This window comes from Rhinolophus sinicus, linkage group LG13 (genome assembly GCF_036562045.2).
Source record: "Rhinolophus sinicus isolate RSC01 linkage group LG13, ASM3656204v1, whole genome shotgun sequence".
NCBI lineage: Eukaryota > Metazoa > Chordata > Mammalia > Chiroptera > Rhinolophidae > Rhinolophus > Rhinolophus sinicus.
The window spans coordinates 34,845,232-34,851,231 of NC_133762.1; the positions used below are offsets into that span (position 1 = coordinate 34,845,232).

The 6,000-nt window shown below is 54.9% G+C and overlaps 1 protein-coding gene across 4 annotated transcripts in view; it reads right to left on the reverse strand.

The window, feature by feature from the left end:
- SRC (SRC proto-oncogene, non-receptor tyrosine kinase) overlaps window positions 1–5,065 on the reverse strand; it is a 51,805-nt gene extending 46,740 nt beyond the window's left edge. For all 4 annotated transcript variants that reach the window (XM_074317270.1, XM_074317269.1, XM_074317267.1 and 1 more), the window contains exon 1: window positions 4,926–5,065. The gene's annotated coding sequence lies outside the window, so the exon portion shown is untranslated. The remainder of the gene's footprint in view (window positions 1–4,925) is intronic.
- Window positions 5,066–6,000: the final 935 nt, after the last annotated feature.

The window sequence follows — 6,000 nt, forward strand, 5'->3', positions numbered from 1 at the left end:
GAATGTCAGAATAAATCAGGAATAACAAATTCATGGCACATATAATGCTCTCTAATCCTCTGCCCATGGCAGACATTACTAATCTATCACAGCACTCTTTCCCACGAAGCCAAGACTGGGCCTCAGAATGCTTCTCAACAGAGCGATCCAGGTCTGGGGAATTTGAGCCCTGAGCCATCCCAAGACCAGATAATATCTCAGCCCTCATGAGGGAGGGGAAGAGAGAAGAAAAACATAACATTTATTGAGCATCCAGTAGAATCAAGCCACTGGGAGATGGTAGCTGATTTAATCTTCACAAGGGAGGGTGCAGAGGCTGAAGTTCAGAGACGCTAAGTGATCTGCCTTTGGACATGCAGCTAGGAACTGAGGCTTGAACACAGGGGAGGTATCTACTGGGCCACTGTTGCCCCAACAGTGGTGCAGAGCCAGCCACCAGGTAAGCCACTAGAGTACAGCCTAGTCCCATCCTTCCCTTGGCCCTACGAGGTGCAAGTCCCATGCCCATTTTAAAGGTTCAGAAACTGAATCACAGGAAGGAGTGCCAGCGGCCAGAGGATGAAGGACTTGAGTCCGTGTCTGGTTCTTCCCCACCCCTATTTATCGAGTTAATGTATGCTAAATGTTTTATTTCAGTCCTCTTGGGACATCCTGGGAGCCATGACTCATATTATCCCACTTTAGAGATGAGGAAACTGAGGCACCCCAGAGGAAGTGCCTCCCCCAGGGATTCAAGTGGAAACCAGAACAGTTTACCACGGAGATAACGGGGTAGGGGTAGTGGAAGGGAAGTATAGGGCTATGGAAACCTACAGGGAGATAGAGGTGGGGTGGGGGTTGCGCACCACAGAGGCAGGAAATGAGACTCTAGTCAAAAGGCCCAGAGCAGGGGGGTGGAGGGCCTTTGAAGTGGGGCTAAGGCCTGCAGGGACATGGGAAGCTCCTGGAGGAATCCAGCACTGGACAAGGAGTCCAGAGGCCCCCAGCTGAGGCATGGCCCTGTCACTTGACCACTGGGACACCCTAGTCAAGTGGCTTCTCCTCGCTGGGTCTTAGTATTAGGTTGGTACAAAAGTAATCGTGGTTTAAAAGATTAAAAAAATAATAATAATAATTGCAAACACCGCAATTACTCTTGCACCAAACTAATATTTACATCTGGAACATGGACCGATCTCACCTAAGGGAGGATTTCAAGAAGCTGAGATGAGCTCCACCCATCTCCCAGTTCAGCCTCCTCACACAGCAAGGGCAGGGAAGGACTCAAGTCACCCAGTACATGGGTGGCCTTGGCTGCCAACATCCTTTCCTAGGCCAGTCCTACCCAGAGCAGCACCTTCAGACTCAGTGAGATCAGCCACTCAAAGCCTTCACCACACAGCTGACGAGGCCACAGCCATTGGGCCAACCGACCTGCCCAATGTAACGCCATACAAGGCGGGTCCCATTTCCTAAATGCCTACTGGTGCCAGGTACCAGGCATATAGCCCTCCTCTAACCCTCACCTCATAGGGAGGTATTTATTGTCCCCATTTTCAAGGAAACTACCATGTTTCCCGGAAAATGAGACCGGATCTTATATTAAGTTTTGCTCCAAGAGACGCATGAGGGCTTCTGTTCAGGGAATGTCTTATTAAAAATCATGCTAGGGCTTATTTTCCAGTGATGTCTTATTTTTGGGGAAATACGATAAGTCTCAGGCAGATACAATGAATGACCCACTGTCATTCAACAAGTGGAGATAGTCAGGAGCTAAACCCAAACCTGTCTGCCTCCTGAGCCTTTGCCAGATCTATGGTCTCCAGCTGATCCCTCTTTGCTCCCAACCTGACTCCCAGACTCGCTGCATTGCACTTCCCCAACCCCTAGCTCTCACCCTCTCCTACCTTTCTGCTAGTGAACTCCTACTCCACTTTCAAAGCCCAGTCTCAAATGCCTCCTCCTCTTGACACCTGATCTAGGCCCCCATGGAATACTTGGAGTCCAGCCCATAGATATAGTTCTACCAGCTGCCTTAGCCAGCTCATGGCCTCCAGCATGGGGCTGCTCACACAGGGGACACCAATCACCCCTCCTACACCCCCACTGTGTGAAGATGAAGACCAAACTCCTCCTCAAAGCCCACATGGCCCCACATAGTCAAGCCCTACTGCTCGTACCCCTCGTTTCACCTCTCACCCAATCCTCCTAATTCTCTGTGCTCCAAACTCACAGGCTTTCCCCTTGTTTCTCCACAAAGGCATACACTCCCCCACCTCAGGGCCTTTGCACATGCAGTTCCCTCTGCCTGGCAAACCCTTCCCCTAGCTCCATGCCTGGCCATCTCCTACTCTCTTCCTTTAAGATTTCTCTGTATCCCACACCTTTCTTTGAGCCCTTATCACATCTATGATGACATATTCATTTATTTGGCAATTTGTTTGCTATTTGGCTCACCCTCTAGACTCAAATTTCTGGGAGGCCAGGGACCTGTTCACAATTCCCCAGCAAGGGCCTACTCAGGCTGACCACTCCCCACAACCCTAGGCACCCTGGGAAGTGTCTGAGCAGAAGAGAAGAAAGAGCACCCTATCCCCTTCTTTGTTAAGTGAACTGCTGCTGCACTCGGCACCACCTCCTGGAAGCCTCCCGATGCCTCCCTCCAACTGCTAACCCCATCACCACACTGCTCAGCCTGAGTCCAAAGCTCCTAGCACATACATAGTAGGTGCCCAATACAGGGTCATGAATGCTTTATCAAGGCGGGTTTGGGAAAACGGGGTCAAGTGAGGACCACGGGGCGGAGTCTGTCAGCAGGCCTCTGAGCCATCTCCTCCCTGGCTCCTGGGGTTTGGGAAAGCCAGACAACCACCCCCAACCCCACCCCAGGTCACAATCAGGGAAGAAGCAAAAGCAGGAACTGGTTGTGAACTAGGAATAATTCATGCTCCAAGAACAGACTAGGGGAGAGGAGAGAGTTGGGGGGCCTTCCTGGGAGAGGTGGGCCTTAAGCTAAGCCTTCAAGGACAAGAGCAGATAAGCAGCTCCTAGAGGAAAAGGCACTCTGGGCAGGGACACCTTTAGGAGCAAAGACCCAGGGACCACGCAGGAGGGCCTGGGCAGGCGGTCAGCTGAGAGAGGTGACACACTATAAATCATTGCCCTGGGTGGAAAAATCATATCACTAAGGAACACCACATCACCAAAAAGGCCTCGTGGCTTCCACGCATTCACTCATCAGTGTAGTCTTTTCCGACACAGCCGTATGCCTGGTCCCATTCTGGGAAACCCCTGCCCCCACAACACTGGAGGGCTGCAAGGACAACCGGAGGGGAGTCTCTGAGGTCTAGGTGGTTTTCATTCCAGCTTCCAATTCTGTGGCCTTGGTCTAGTCACTTTCCCTCGCTACACCTCAGTGTCTCCATCAACCAAATGAGGATAAGCAAGAGTCCCTACCTCACAGGAGACGCTCCGTAGATGTTAGCAGCTATCATTCTCGTTGGCCCATTTTATACTTAAAACTGAGGCCAGAACGAGCAGTGAGTTGCCTAAGGTCACACAGCTGCCGGTGGCAGGATTGTGCTGGAGCTGTTTCTTTCTCAAGGGGTTATGAGGCAGCTTTTCTGACACCAATACATCCTCTTCTGGAGATAAGCCCCACTGGGGCCAGCAACCTCACCTCCCACCCAGTTTAGACAATTTATCCAGTGAAGTACTCACTTATTAAGCACCTACAACAGGCCAAGCCCCTACATGCAGAAACACATAGATTCTTCCCCTGAGGATTCTCATTCCACATATGGGGACTCAGAGGGTAGTCCCTTGGCCCAGGTCACCCAGTGAGATGAGAAGCCTGTGTCTTGTCTCCCCAGTCAGGAGGCTGAGAAGAGGGTCAGCCACAGGACCAGCCTGGCCCATTCTTAAAACCAAGTCTGATCTCAGCTCACCGTGGCTGAGCCTGGACTCACCCCCAGATCACCCAGGGACGACTGCCCCAATTGTACAGAGTCCCTGAAGCTCAGGAAGCCTCACCCAGGCACACACACTCTCTGTCACGCTCAGGTTGGCCTGAAGGCCCCAGACACTGAACTGAGGCTCACTCCTTTTGTTCACCCCCATCCTGCCACCAGCCCAGCAATTCCAGCTAGGCCCACCTGCCACTGATAAAGACCCCCAGCTCAGAGAGGGCAGGCAGTTGTCTGAGGACACACAGCAGGGCAAGTGGTAGCCCTGTTGAGACTCAAACCCACCTCAAAACCAGCCCAGCAGGCAGATGGACCAAGCCTGATGGCGAAAACCCAAAACTTTTGCCAACTTCTGAGCAGGCAGGCTGCTGGGCCTGACCAGGGGGGAGCCTAGGGGCTGTGGGCAGGAGGAAGCAAGCATAGTCTGGCCCAGTCCGTTCTAGCCCGGTGGCACCAGGCCCTACCCAAAGCCACACGAGGACAGATAAGTCCTGGGGCCAGGCTGGGTGTTCTGGGCCCCGTGCTCCCGGGCCCACCCTGTCGGACCCCTTTCCACCTCCCCTCGCAGGCCGGGGGCTCCAGGCGGAGCTGCCTCGGGTAGAGGTGGCGCCGACTGGCTCAGATTTCAGATTTGGCCTAGACCCGGCCTGGGGGCTCCGGCCCAGCTCACTAATCTCAGGGGGCTCGTAGGAGGAGGATGAGCCGGAGGAGGTCCCCGCGCGGACAGGACCCCGCGTCCCCCACCCCGCCCAGCCCCCTCCCCCCTCAGCATCACAACAAAAGGCCGCGCTGGGCAAATCCCCGTGCGCCCGCCCACCGCTCCGGGATCGGGGCTCCGCCGGGGGGTGTGGGGGTTGGAGGGGTGGACAGGAGTCCCTGTGGCCAGGCGATCCGACGCCAGGGTGGTCCCCGGGCGGGGGATCCCCCACACCGGCCGGGACATGGGGCCCGCAGAGGGGCGTGGGGGGCGGGGGAGCTCACCTGGGCCGGCGGGCAGGCGGGCGCACCAACAGACAGACGCACCAGAGGGCAGACCGCAGGACGGCCAGGGGGTCGGGCAGACGGCGGCCAGGCCGCTCCGGCTCCCAGGCCGGAATGGATTCCGGGCCGGGAGAGACAGATCGAGAGAGAAAGGGAGGAGGAGGAGGAGGAGGCGGCGACCAGGGGAGGGGAAGAGGAGGGAGGGAGCGCGCGAGCAGGGAGGAGGGGCCCGGCAAGCCGCCGGGAGGAGGAGGAAGGAGGAAGCGCGCGGGGACAGATTCCCCGCCGGTGACTCTGGAGATACCCATGCGCGACCTCCACGGATCCAGATGAGGCAGAGGGTTGGGGAGTGGAGGCACCGGACACAGGAGCCCCGCCCCCACCCCGCCCCGTGAGGATGCCCCACCCTGGGAGACCCCATCCACCCTCATGCCAAAATGCCCTTCCTAACTACCCCCAACCTACCCACGCTATCTACCCTAAATCCACCTCTCCTACAAGTATGAGCTATAATAATAATAATAATAATAATAATAATAATATCAGCACTAATGGAGCGCTCTCTCCTTGCAAGGCGCCATGCTAAGTGGATCCGGTAGACTTTAGGCTCTACTAGCAACCAGCCAGGCTGGGGGAATGATTATTTCCATTTTACAGATGAGGAAACTGAGACACAGAGAAGGGGGTCACCTACAAGAACCTTAGCCTCGGACTCTGGTCCTGACCTGTTTCCCAAAGTGGGGCCTGGGGCCTGAGGGACAGTGTGGGAAGGAGAAACACGTATTTTAATAGATACGTGTTCATTTCAATGTGCTTTTTAAAAAGTAACTAAGGCAGCCCATCGAGTTCTGGATATTCTTACTGAGTAGGGGGCTAAAGCGGGTATTTACCGACAATTGCCCTTTTAAGTAAATAAAGAGGCAAAGTACATCCGGATGCTGGGGACAGGGAATATAGCAGAGAAAGTAGACATTGAGAAAATGCTGGTTTCGCCACAAAGCCTGCCCCCACCACTATCTGACCCCACCTTACTCCCACCACCTCCTGGCCCAGGCTCCAGAGCTGCCCTATTGGA